Here is a 14,597-nt window from a genome sequence, read left to right as displayed (position 1 = left end):
GCACTGGGCCATTTAAACAACAGCCCTGGGAACACAGACACAGCAGATACTGGCATGCAGAAAGAGTACTGTGATGTTTTATACAGTAAAGAGAATTTTCCAGTCTCAAATTCCAATATGTATCAAAATAGATAAGCTGCCCCCTTCTCCCCGCCCGTCCCCCCGCCCCACCGCTTCCCTGGACCCTCAAGGTTCTGTTCTGTACCTTTGGGAGATACCGATCTGCTGAACGTAAAGGAATTGCCTTTTTGTCTAAATATCATTCCTTTTCCCCATCTGGAAGTGATTTCTTGGTGCATTATTGGAGCATAAAATATTACAGTTAATTAAAGCAGTACTGGATGTCACTTGCTAGGATGTATTTCCTTACTGTTGACGGAAAACAGAACGGACTATAGTGAAAAATTAGCACGCCCAAGAATCCTGGGCTCCCCCTCAGCATCTGCCCTTCTCCCTGGTGAAGTTGCACGCCTCTCCTGACAGCCAGAGGAAACAGGGCACAGAACCAGACCGTGGTGCTCATGGGCAAGGTCCTGGCACATCCACGGGGAGGGGAAACCCTCTGTGAATAGGTATAAAGCATCGTGCTTCTGACGTGGAAGCCTCCTTGTGCTCCAAATTCCTATCCCATTGACTTGCCCTCCCGCACCTCACGGTTCCAGTCTCAGCCTGCTTCTCCATGCGACTGCCAGCGGCCGTCTGTCCTGTCCACAGTCAGTCCATCCTGTTTCCTTAAGAGCTGGGTGGACATTTTGCAGTGAACTTCTGAAGAAGTCTGATGTTCCCCTCAGCCCTGGAAAATCTGTGGCAGTTCTTCCATTAGGTTGGCTTTGAGATCATTCCCGAGTTCCCATTCTTTTTTTCCACCAGCTCCCCACTTTTATAGGGTAGCCAGAAATCAGTCTGATGAGGAAAGAAACCTTTCTGTATAACCCACCTGGAAGAACATGGCCCGATGACTGACCTACCAGATTATCTTCCTTCCTGCTTGCATAACCAGGTAAGCAGTGGCTCGTGAAGAATGTCCATTTGAAACAAAAGCCACGACCTTCCTGGTGGCCCAGTGGTTAAGACTCCTCCTTTTAATACACGGGTTGGTGGGGGAGAGGTGGGATTGATTCCTGGTGGAGGAGCTAGGATCCCAGGTGCCTTGAGGCCAAAACACCAAAACATAAAACAGAAGCAACGTTGTAACAAACTCAAGACTTTTTTTTTTTTTTAAGGCCGTTTTTAGTATCTGTCAACAGGGGTATAATTAACAGCGTGGGTAAGGTCACACAAGAGCCGGCTACACACGCACCCTTTGTCAGCCGCAAGGCTGTATGAGTGTGACCTCCTCGTTGTCACTTGCCAGGCCTGGACCCCAAGTGGCTGACCTGACTGAATGGCAGGTGGCCATAGAGTTTGCTCTGTTCCTGGGCTCACTCGAACAGGAGTGAGCCCAGGTGACAACCCAGCCTGCCCCCGGGCGCAGGCCGCATCTGCAGCAAGCACCGGAATGTCAAGCCTTTGCCTTTTTAGGTCCTGCTGGTGAGATCCGACTTACTCAAGAATTTTAAAAGGCTCTCCATCCTCTGTTCCCCTTGCCCTGGCAGCTGCTGTTTCCCGTAGCAGTTAGGGATAAACCTGCAGACTCCGAGAGAAAGAACTTCCTCCCTCCCAGGTGGTGGTGGCTGGGCTGCCTGTTACGGAAAATGTGGCAAGTTTCCTCTGAATGCAAATCAGAAGGGTTGCCAAAGGCTTCCATCCAAAAAACTGTGTCTTTAGATATGGTGTCCAGTGTACACAGAAACTCATTTCAACTGGCCATTCCTGGCAGGGACAAAATTCCTGCCTACATTTTTTTTTTTTTTTTTTTTTTTTGACCTTCAATGCCCAAAAATCTCTAACCAAGATTATCTTGGGACAGGCAGACCCAACAGGGAAGCCAGAAATTCACCAGCTCTTTGGATGGCTTCACAGTCACCTTTCAAAAGATGTTCAGACCTTTCCCAAGGCCAGGGGAATCCCTGTAACTAGGCCCTCTCAAGCCCCTTGGGGGCTACTGATAACAGAGAATGCTGGGCAATAGAGTGATAGGAAAACCTGTAAATGCTTTGTCCCCTAAGAATGTTTATCACTCTGTCTGAGAGCTCTGGTAGTCTCTGCTCAGTGATCAAATGGAATTTGCACAATGGCCATCACCCAGGGCCGCATCCTGTTTAGGGTAATTTTTCAACACATAGGAAATTAAGAACAGCTTCTTGATAAAACTTCCCTTTGCTTCTGGGGCCAAGAAAAGTATTTACCAAGTGGGCTGCAATTTTCAGGGCCACCAGGTGAAACAGTAGAGAGAAATGGCAGCTTCTTCCACTCGCTCTGTGCAGATGGAAAAGGAAGGCCCTTCTTAGGCAGAGGGGAAGCACATCACCTGCTGAAGAGACCACAGTCCACAGAATTCTGCACAGACTGCAGTCCTGTGATTGGGCCACCTGGGGCGGCCAGTGAAACGCTTTAGCAGGCAGATGGAAAAGTAGCCAATGTTGTGTAAAGAAAACATGAGCTCACACACATACACACACACACACACACACCCCCCCCCAACCTCATACCCACGCCCTACTGCGGCCCTGACTCTGCTCTCAACCACTCCCAAGTGTTGGCCCCTTGGCTGGCCGGCTGGCTCTGTCATCTGAGGAGGGCGCTGATGGGCCAGAAGGTCCTAGTTGATGTAGCCCAGGGCTTTAGGTGCAGCCTGGCTACTGTTTGGCATGCAAATAACACCTGGTTGTGAGTAGGGCTGAGAGATCCAGGCCCTTCAGGGCTATTGGGTATCGAGGGAACTGAGTATTTACTGCCTCCTGGATAGTGTAGAGACCTCATTGGATCAAAAAACCCCTGTTAAGTGGGCATGATTTATGGGTGTGGACCTGGAGGCCTGGGGAGCAAATGATGTACCCAAGGCTGCAAGACTCCTGAGGAGGCAGAGCCAGGATTCAGCTCAAGACTCATTCATTCCGTCACCAGGCTCTGTGCGCTACACGAGTGCTTTTCACATGTATGAGACCCAACTTCACATAAGACTCTCGCTCTACAAACAGATAAAGTGTTTTATTAATGTATTTTGTGAGTTCAAATATCTTTCAAAGCAAATCTGTGAGAACACTGAAATTATTTCAGTTAAATACAAAGCATTTCAAAGCTAAGGTTATGGGTGGCAATTTATCCATAACCGTAACTTTGAAGTGCTTTCTATTTAACCGTCCCCGGGGATGCCGAGTCAGCCATGACTGAGCACACACTGGCAATTTACATGCATCAACCCCAGCATCCAGTCTATTTCTGTGTTTTGCTTTGGTTGCATGGAATAGAGAAATCTTGATTTAATCCAGCGAATAATTTGCAAACAGTATCAGGTTTTGTTTGTTAGTTCTCTTAAAGTCTTCACTGTATTTGTTACAATAGTGCTTCTGTTATATATTTTGGGGTTTTTTTGGCCACAAAGCATGTGGGACCTTTGTTCCCAGACGAGGGGTCAAACCAGCACACCCTGCATTGGAAGGCGAAGTCTTTGCCACTAGACCCCCCAGGGATGTCCCTCAGTTTTTTTTCACTCTCCTTCCAATCCCAGATACTCTTTGGTTACCCAAATGTGACAGAGTCTCTTTATCCTGAGGTCTACACAGACAGAACAGCCTTGACAGGGCAGGTTAATGCACCAAGTGTCTGTAAAATCTCAACATTTACACCAGTAACACATTTGAGGATATGTTATTACAGTTTAGAATGTTTTGTCATTAGAATAGGCTTCAAGTATGCGTTCTTAAAGGGAAGATAGAATCAAAGCTTTATGTGGAGCTCCTTGGCCCCTCAAAACATCTCAAGAATTCCAGGTTCCCCAGAAGTCAATTTGGAAGCTGCAGGCCCTCATCAGGGGCTGCCATGCAAAGGGGAGGGGGCATTTGGTGGGGTCACCTTTGTACACAAAAGAGTACCTTTCATCTGAAGTCCACCACCCACTCAGCAACACCCCTGAACTGTCATCCAGATCCTGTTTGAGTCTCGCTGGAAGCCACCACCTGGATTGAGCCTTGCCATGCTTAGAAGTCAGACATCAGAGAGCAAGGCACCCCTGGTGCAAGGCAGCTGTGTTCTGAGAAGAAAGCAGTGCAACCGGAAGTGGGAGGAGGGGGCTTGGGCAACACTTGAAAGGAAGCCTGTCCTCCTCAGGAAACGCCCACAGCCCCAGATCTCACACCTGAGGCCTCGCACGTCTGTGCACGCAGTGCTTCCCCACCCTCTCAGGACTTGAAATATAGACACGATGACATGTGGGACTTCCCTGGCCTCACCAGGGGCTCTTGGAGCCGGATCGATGGGCTTCAGGGTTGGGTGGTATGTGGGTTTATCTGCTTTTAGAACTTCGGCCAGATCTCCTCGTGTGACTGTTAGGAATCTGAGGCCTCAGGAGTTCCAGTCAGGAACTTGGGCCCCACTATGCACAAGGACTGGCCACATGCAAGCCACCCGTGTGGTACCCACTCTCCATTTGCTGCCCCACTCCGCCTGGCTGTCCTTCCCTAGAGGCCCCACCCCTCCCCTTCCGCCCCACCCCTGCTGCCACCAGGCTCCTCAGAGCTTGCCTTCTTTTCCATTCTGCCTGCAGAAGTGAACAGGGGTATCATGCTTTCCTTGATCCTGCCACCCCTAAGCCCCCCCCATGCCACTTCTTTTGTGGTCTTTGTTACCATTTCCAGCAAGAGATTACAGCCACCACCTCCATCCCCTATAGGCATGCCTGTTATTCAGCATCCATCTCAACTACTTTCCAGAAACTTCTCTGGAAGGACGATCTTCTTGCTGCACTTTCATCCTCTTTGCCCTCTCGGTTGGTTTGGTGAGTCCTCCCCACCCTTGGGACTCCTCCCCTCCCTCCTTCCACACCTGGCTTTCCTGGCTCCCATCAAACATCTCGGTCTCTGTCACTGACTCTTCCCTCCTTCCAAACCTTGACCACCTGTGTCAAGCCCCGAGGTCTTAGGCCCCCGTAGTTTTCACTCCAGGCTTCTTCAGAGAACTTTCCTGCCCAGCACAGGCATAAACACCAGCTATGCCTTCTGAGGTTTCTCAGAGTTTTAGCCTTTGTCCACCACACCCGCCTCAGCTGACCCCATTCCACTTGCAGTTCCCACCATCAGTTCTGGGGAGCATCTCCAGGTCCACTCGTCTCCCTGCCTGCAATTCCCCATCTCTAAAGGGGACCAGCTTCCCTTCCCAGTTCCTCAGTCTCAAGGCCTTAGAGTCAGGCACCCTTTTATTTTTCAGTTGCACTAAGTCATGTCCAGCTCTTTGTGACCCCATGGACTGCAGCATGCCAGGCTTTCCTGTCCTTCATCATCTCCCAGAGTTTGCTCAAATCTCATGTCCACTGAGTCGGTGATGCCATCCAACCATCTCATCCTCTAACTCCCCCTTCTCCTCCTGCCTTGACAACTCTTTGTCAACCAATATGGTTAGTTAATCCAAAAAAAGTTATTTTTCTAAATGATTATACAAACACTAGTCCCGGAAACCAAGAGAAAATCTCAATTGCCCCAGCAAATCAAGCCTCTCAGTCCCTGTCAGGCCTGGCAGGTGGGGTTTCCGTACAGAGCAGCCTTTCTCCGTGGTCTCCTGGCCAGGCTCACCAAGTTCCTCTTTGCTCTGAGAGTCTGAGAAGGAGCTGGTTCACTCCCCTGGGCCTCCTCTCAATCATGACCACTAACCCTGATGATTCTCGGTGTTTCTATGCTCCCAGTGTCTATACTGATGCTATAGAAATAATAGCTTAAAAAAACAGCCTGGGTTTCTTCACCTTATAAAATATTGCAATAGTAATATTTATTTTAAAGGACACAATATGAGTCTTCATGTTAATAAGTTTAAACAATATAGAAATATATATATCAAAGGTCCTACCCTCCTTCCAGACTTTTTCTATGTCTATATCATGGGGGAAGGGCACTTTGCAAACAATATTAACCATATTTGCACATTTTCCTACAGCTAAACAAGAAATCTTGGCCATCTTTTCCCTCAGCATGTATAGAACTACTCATTCTTTTTAAGGCTACATAGTGTTTTATGGTTGAGATACATCATCACTCACTTAGCCAGTCTCCTATCAGTATACAGAGAGGTTTCTGTTGTTTGGCAATAAGAAACACATCACCAGTGAAAATCTATCTGTCGAAATCTTTGCTTAGTGCGCGCCTTTTTGTAGGCTACTGTCCTAAAATTGTTCAATTCCCATTTTAGAAAACAAAAGGGCACACACATTTGTAGCGCTGCCAGCTCTTGCCACAATGCCCTCTACGAAAAGGGCTTTGCTGCACACTCCCATAGACCGCGCGTACGTGTGTGATCTCTTCTCCACGTCCTCACGCGCCCTAGGTGTTTTTTCCTGCTTCTTGATCTAGAGGATGTAGTTGCAGCTCTAACTGTAGAAACCCAGCAAGCCTGAGTTCCCCTTTGGTTTTCATTGCACAAAACCAAATGTGAGCCAACCAGTGCTGGGTCTTGCTGCAAGAGAACTTGCCGACTGAGCAAAAGCACCGCAGCTTGCCCCCGGTCAGGGCTCCTGGAGGACACGCTTTGTTGGTTTGCTTTTGGAAGCAGCGGTCATCCTTTGTATACGTACAGAGGTGATAGTTTGATATGCAATTGAGAGTCCTTTCTATTCTTTATCGCTGCCCTTTCCCCAGGCTCCATCAGGGCTCCCTATATGCACTGTTTTCTGGCACTGATGCTATAGAGATAATAGCTTAAATTCTTAGCTTCTGAACTCCTGTAGAAACTTTGCGAGTGGAGGAGAAAGTCTTGGAAATCACAAGTTTCAAGAATTGTTGGAATGGTGTTTTGCTTTGTTTCTGATCTTTATCCTGAAAGTGGACCTTTACATTTTAAGAGCCAAAATGCTGGAGGACTTTGCATACAGTCCACACCATCAGCATAGGGACAGTGCATCTTGATGTAAACATTTTTTTTTTCATTAAAAAAAAAAAAGAAATGGGGGATAGGAAAGGACAAACTAAAGGGATATAACTTGGTTTCAAGGCTAGAAGATCCTGGAGAAGAAATCTAGAACCTCATCACTCTGGACTGAGCCCCAGGATAAGAGAAACCCCCCTAAGTTTGAGGGAAATCCTGATGTAGAGGCCCTTGCCTAGCTTCCAGCTATTAACCTGGGAGACTGCAGTCCCCGTAGAGACATAAGTATTCGACAAGATACCTGAGGAGGAGAAATAATGTCTGAGAGTGTTGTCCAGCCAGAGGACCCAAGGGCAACACATCTTAGAGTCTCTCACGCCCCATCATGCTGGGGTGGTGATGGCTTCCAAACTCCTGAGCCCTCAGCAGCAATGCAAGGCCAGCTGGCTGGAAGAGACTTCAGGCTGGGACACCTAGGGTGTAGATTCATGAGCATGAAAAGGAGGGGTGACAGTCCATGGCCAAGCAGAACCAATTTCTCCTCAGTAGAAGCCAGAGAGGTAGGAAGATAACCGTGAACCAGACTCTCACCACCGGCAACCCCATCCTTCCTGCTATGATGTTATGAAAGCCTCCCCTGATGCCACCAGGCAAAGGGGAAGAGAGAGAGTAGTAATTACCCAAGAGCCACTAGTCATTTCCCAGAAGATAAGAACTATACTGTGAGCAAGACACTTTTCCAGGCTTGAGAGAAACTGGGGCCTTAGGCACTAAACTGAGCACAGAGCGTTCGCCTTCTGTACGCCAGGGTATCATCACAAAACAATATCCATGACAAGTGCCGAAGGAGAAGGAACAGCTTGTTGCCGTGTCTTTACACGCATTTCCAGCCAGGAGCACAGCTGGACTAAACGAGCCACCCTAACTCTCACTTCCCTTTGTCACCAGTGTGACATCTTTACAGGATGCATGTCCAGGATTGGAGCTAATTGACTCCAGAAGGGATTGAACTTGGGGCCCTTGTCAAGGCTGCAGTAATCTCCACTCAGTGAATTGAAGCCAGGGAGAAAGATGTCCGGGTCCTCAGAGACCTCACGACAGGCCTTTGCTGCTCGTCTCCTTCCTTCTTTGCCTGCCTGTTCCTTATATGATGCTTCTGTATCACTCCCTGCAGACTTTATCCCCCAAGCCTCCCCTCCCTCTCTCCCCCAGGCTGGTAAAGCTCTCCTTGTGCTCCCACACTCTGCCTCACACACAGTGGGCCCTTGGCAGGTGCTGGTTGAATGCATGGGTCTAGGGGGCGTGCACATACAGAGCCCCAAAACTTTTACCCAGAGCAGATTTTGGTAAGAGCTCTCAGCCTTGGGAGTAGAGGTAAATCAGTTTCTGTGGGGCAAGACTAGGGTATCTGCTGATAAACAATCTTCCAATGAGGAACACAAAGCCCAGATTCCTTAATATTCGTGTGTGATGGAAGGCCCACACGAAGCTCGTATTAACCGCTCTTTTTATTACAAGTGTGTAGAACTGATAGGGATTGTGACCTGTCTTAGGATTTATAAGATGTTAATGCCTGACATTCTAGAGACTTCTGCTTCTAACATAGCCAACTAACAGCAGAAGGTCCTTTCTCAGATGGCAGACAGGCTTGATAACTAAAAAAGGAATCCCTGGAAGTAACAGAGTCTAACCTTTCAGTCTTTGAGAAGCAAGGTGTTGAGAAGGGGGTCAGGTGATGTTTGATGGGCATCTGGTGGGGCAGGGCGTTGGCTGGGACTGAAGTCGAGTAGCTCCATCATTCTCAGGTCCAGACACTCTCTTTGCATGTGGAACCAGGGAGTCTTTTAGAGAAATCCGAAGAGAAGGGGCCAGAAGGGTAAGCCAAGCTCAGGGGAGAGAGATCTGGATCCAAAGCAGGTTTTTTTGCTGGCTTATTTTACTATTTGTCTCTTGGTGCAGCCCCTGCATGGTTCAAGCTGAGACCTAGGGCGGGAGGCAGGCATAAAGGAAGCTGTACTGTATCAGGACCACCCTATAAACATAACTAGAAGGAGTGGGAGGCACTTAGCTGCAGATCACAGCACAGCTCACCTCCGGGCCGCAGAGCCCTCCCCCACCACCAGCGTTGGCAGCATGGCCCAGGGCTTTGCTACCCACAGCGGTGACGGCTTGGCCACAGCCTCTGAATGCCTGGTGGAGCTGATGGTGGTCCTGTTGGAGGGCACTGTCACCCAACTTAGCAGAACCAGAGGCTGGGGCAGTGGGTTCGAGAAAAGAAAAAGAAAATTAATAGCAGGCGTCCTGTATGTATGACAAGATTTATTTAGCAGCATATGAGAGACACCTTCAGAGATTTCCAGAAAGGCTTGTTACTGGTTGGAGTCATCCTGCAGAAGAAGTACAAGGCAAGAGTCTATAAAATTCCAGTTAATCATCAACTGATACAACCTGGAAAACTCGAAATGCATGGAATTTTTCTTTGGTGCTTCTCCGCTCACCTCAAGTTCTTTTTTTACCCCTGGCGAATTTTCAGTAGAGACTCGAAACTGAAAAACATTTCTTCAAAGGCATGTAACAGTCTTCGGTGAGTCTCAGGAGTTCCCAGCAGTACAGAGCTGCAAACCACAGCTGCCTTCGTGGCTATGTATTCTGCTTTGAATCTAGCAGGTGAAGAGGAACGCGCTTAGGGGCACTGGCTCAGGGGAGGACAGCGGAGCCAATTGCACCCACTTCCCAGGGCTCCCACTCACCATCCTTCCCCACGCAGCCCTGCAGACCCTAATCCCCCAGAGGTCCTGAACACCCCAGAGTCTGGAGGCTGCCTTTGGAGAGTGGCCAAGCAGACCGGCCATTTGTGGCCTGTACAGCCTTCTATAGCGCCCTTCAGCCGAGGAACCAAGGGTCTTAACTTCAGTGGCTCAACGAGGGGCTGTTTTTCTGGGCTGTGAGTCCTTGTCCGGTGTGAATAAGCAGAACAGAGCCAAGGGTGCAAGTGTATTGATGCCGTTCCAACAAGTCCATGTGCCCCAGCTCTTTTCAAAATTCCATCTGAGGTTTTGTTTTTTTTTTTTAATCCCATCTGGGTTTTATTTTGCAGAGGCCACAGCCCTTTTTCTGTGTAACTAGGGAGCATTTGGGAGAATAGCTCTCAGCTTACAAATAGGAGGCCTCGAGGGTGGAGCCTGTATTTGACTGGGGTCCCCAGGTCCCCCACTCAGGAGTCACCGGCCTGACTCCGCCCCAAGCTGCATTCGGTTGTCTGGGTGAGCACTGCCACGTGGGCTGGGCCAGACACCACCTCCCCACCTGACCCAGTGGTCTCACAGGTGAGAGGTCAGAAAAGGAGCCAGCCTGTTTCCGCAGGCACACTTCTCTGTGCGATTGCCAAGCTCTGGCACGCTTGACCTCTGTGTGATTCAGGCCACCTATGTGAGTCCCAGGGGCACAGAGGTATGAACCAACCTTACCAACGTGTGTGCACAGACGCCTGTGGGTTTAGGCTGTGTCAGTACATCTTTTTAATTCAGTTCCTTTCTTTAATGAGTATGGCAGGTCCCTGTCAATGCTCTCTGAAACCAGTAACCTTAAATTTTTTTTTAATGTTCTTTATTATTTGTAGACTTTTTTTTTTTTTTTTTTTTTGACTGCAGGCAGAACTTCCCTGACCAGGGATCGAACCCATGCCTCCTGAAGTGGAAGTGTAAAGTCTTAACCACTGGACCACCAGGGAAGTCCCCCCCCAAACCTTAATCTTAAAATAAGGAAACAAAATAAAGTCCTATTTTTTTTAAGCATTTTGGTTGACACGGGTACATATGAAGGCAAGGGGAGACCTAGTTCAGTACTAAGGTAAAGCCACCGCAGTGTGAATCCTGGAGCCCAGAGACCCAGGGGGCTGGGCCCGCAAGGTGCCTGGGCCCCGAAGCATGTGCCAGCATGCTGGAGCCCGCAGTGTTTTTTAATCCGCTGTCTGGCTGGGTTTACTGAAGACAAGCTGTTCCAAAAACAATAAGCAGCAGCCATTGTGGGGGTCCCACTCTTGTCTGACTCAACTCCCATTCGGGCATTAGCTTACTTTGGTGGAGAAAAAGGGAAAATGCAGGACTGGCATTCACTGTGACTTGGCTTTGTTTCCCAGACCCTGCGGGGAGAGGCCTCAGGCCAGGAGCCAAGTCCTACAAGGACACCGGTCTGTGTGATCCAGGCGGGGGCGATGGCCGCTCTGAAAGGACAGCTTTGAGAAGAGGCCACTCTTCAAGCAGGGTCCATGGTGTCATTCTGTAAAACTCACCCCTGATTTCTAGATGTAGATGCTTCTCAAAAGAAGGCCTGTCTTTGAAACTGGACCAGAAGCTGGTAAAGTGGAATCCGTTGTCTTTCCCAAGCTTTGGTTAGAGATTTTTTTAAAACTTTTTACTATATATCATATGTCAGAATATGGTTGATTAACAATGTTGTGATAGTTTCAGATGCACAGAAAAGGGACTCAGCCATACATATGCATGTACTGTGGTGCTGGAGAAGACTCCTGAGAGTCCCTTGGACTGCAAGGAGATCCAACCAGTCCATCCTAAAGGAGATCAGTCCTGAATATTCATTGAAAGGACTGATGCTGAAGCTGAAACTCCAATACTTTGGCCACCTGATGCAAAGAACTGTCTCATTTGAAAAGACCCTGATGCTGGGAAAGATTGAAGGCAGGAAGAGAAGGGGACGACAGAGGATGAGATGGTTGGATGGCATCACCAACTCAATGGACATGAGTTTGAGCAAGCTCTGGGAAGTGGTGAAGGACAGGGAGGCCTGGTGTGTTGCAGTTCATGGGGTCACAAAGAGTCGGACACAACTGAGTGACTGAACTGAAGTGATTCTCCCCCAAACTTCCCTCCCATCCAGGCTGCCACATAACATTGAGCAGAGTTCCTTGTGCTATACAGTAGGTCCCCATTGGTTATCCATTTAAAATATAGCCGTGTGTCCATGTCAATCCCAAACTGCCTAACTATCCCTTCTCCTCTGGTTGATTAGAGCTTTGTTTTGTTTAAGAAATATCCTTTGGAAAATAATCTGGCATAAGATGTAGGCCAGTGATGAGCCCAGGCCTTGGGCTCCCTCCCTGCTCTCCCACCCAGGGGAACTCATGGGCAGGTTGAACTCAGATGGTTCCTGTTGTAAGACCTGCTCTGCCTCATCTTCACCAGGATTGCTGTGAGTTCACGCAGATGAGGGTACAGGCAGGATGCCTGGGCCCAGCCAGGCTTGTTCCCTCCGTGTTCTCCTCTGCACCAAGCAGCTTCCAGCCACATCCAGCTTAGCTTTGAGCTCTCTGAAGACAGTCTGGACAGGGGAGGACAAACCCGGGGTCCTGGCTGTCTTTTAATTGGCTCAACAGGGTTCTGGGAGCCATGAAGGGGAAGACTTCAGCAGACCTTTTTGGGGGACAGGCACCTGAGTGGTCCAGGGGAATCTGTAATGGGACCACGAGCTCCACCTCTGCTTCTCCACCAGCGTCAGGTCTGCAGGCTGAATTCCTCTTCAAGCCCTTCTGGTTTCCTGTGTGTGCATCAGTTCTGAGCTCCACTATAGGAAAGGAGTCCAGGGTATGCAATCATCTTACACTTTGGGAGCACCTTGGCAAGTGTCCTGAAGCCTGAGGATGTCCTGATCTCTGTGAAAGCCAAGATGGCCCCTGGAGTTGGGGAGAGGTTGTCTTGGGGATCAGACAGAACTCTCCTAGGCTGGAATGTAAGACACAGATGCTTCCTGGGTCCAGCCTGATGGCCAAGATGCCCATGTGAAATCCTGGGCCACCTCCTTGATGATTCAAATGCCAAGGAAGAAGTGTTGCCTCCAATGTGTCTCCTTGATCTGGCCAGGACCCGCCAAAGCTCACAACTTCACATTCCCTTCTTCACTTTGGCACCTTTGATGTCTCTGGATCGTCGTCAGAATGTGAGTAATTTAAGCCCTTCAGAATTCCGCTCTGAAGGTGGTGACGTGGGGCTTCCCCTAGACTCCAGGTTTAGCAGGACCAGGTTGAGATCCCTCCCAAGACAACCCACAACGATTCAGGCTTTGATGGAGTCAGAGGCTACACTGGCTGAGCACGCTGACCTTGCTCAGTCTCATCCTCCTCTTCCTTGAAGGCCACCACCGACTTGGAGCAGTCGCCATCTTTCTGGACACTTTCTCCCACCTGGTCAGATTTAGGGAAGAGTTCTCAGGATCTATTAATACCTGGGCACACTGGTGGACAAACTCCCTCTAGGGTGCTAGTCCTCCCACTCCAGCAGAAAACACACTTTTCCACACCCCCGGGAAGCTTAGATTCCTCCTGTGATGCCCCAGGTTGGGCGGCAGCCTGGGATGTGCAGACGGTGAGGTCAGCAGGGGTAGAGAAGTGTAGCCACACAGTTGGCCCAACCTCTAAGACCCACTGCTTACACTATATCCTGGCACAAACCATTGACCCTTGACTTTGTCATCTATTCCCACAGGTCCTAAACGAACGTCCCAGCACTCAGGCATGCACCAGGTTTTGTTCTCTGCGGAAAGGCTGATCCTGGGCTTCCAGGTCACAGCAAGCTGCCTTGTACCAGCTGTGTGCCTTGGGGCAAGTCAAGTTCCTTCTCTGTTTCCTGACCTGAAAGTGATGGGTGAGGAGAATAGGAGGGTTGAACCATTTCCAGCAGATCACAAACATCTGCCTGCTCTGAACTTGGACTTCACCAGGTCCCAAGCAGGACAAGGATCCTCTGTCTGCTTTTGCAAGGACACAGACTGAGCTGCCATGGAGGGCTGTGCACGGCGCCCACCTCTCATGGAACCAGGGAAGTCCCTAGCCCAGGGCATTGCTCCTCTCCAGAGCTGGCCCCTGCCAGCTAGGTCTGCTCACAGCTCCACCTTGAGGCTGAGCACCCATCAAAAACCCTCAGGGGAAGGTGGCTGGTGGGGGGGGGGGTACTTCCTGTACTTCCCAATATTCGGGGTGGTCTCTGAGAAACAGTACTCGAATTTTCTAGCGCTTTTAGATATGAGAATAGCCCAGTTCTACAGTTGGGCAGCTGTTGCAATGAGTTCCCACTCAGGCAGGGCTTCTCTGTCAAACTAACGAGGAAGGACAAGAAACCCGTCTGAAAAGCTGTGGCCACCACCCCCTCCCCGCCCCGCCCGGCCCCAGGGAGGGAGCCTTTCAGACAGATCTTCTCTCTGATGGAGAGCCGGTTGAGCCTCTCATCTGGTTCGAGGGCCACTCTTCACCCACGCTGAATTTCCCTGCCCGCTGTGGCCACGACCTGTTCCGCTGAGCACCCAGGCCAGGGCGTGATGCGTTTCCCCCGCCCACCCCGAGTCCCCTTGAGGATAAACGGAGTAGGCGCTCTTTTCCCCTCGGGGGCAGAAATGAGAGCCAGAGACAGCCTGAGAGGCCGCCCGGCTGAGCCAAGAGGCGGCTGGAACCATACGAAGTGCATTAACTATTAATAATTTCCAGTTGTTTGCTCGCTGGGTTCGGCCGACTCCCCAGGCCTCTGCGAGCCGGGGCTCTAGTCTGCCTTCCCCTCGACGCCTAGGGCTCGAGAGTCTAGCGTCCGTCGGCCCGGCTGGCCCAGGCCGAGAGGACAAGGCGCCCGTGGGCCCGGTGCGAGCGG

Source organism: Bubalus bubalis, chromosome 3 (assembly GCF_019923935.1).
Source record: "Bubalus bubalis isolate 160015118507 breed Murrah chromosome 3, NDDB_SH_1, whole genome shotgun sequence".
Classification (NCBI taxonomy): domain Eukaryota; kingdom Metazoa; phylum Chordata; class Mammalia; order Artiodactyla; family Bovidae; genus Bubalus; species Bubalus bubalis.
Note: the sequence above shows the minus strand (reverse complement) of the source record.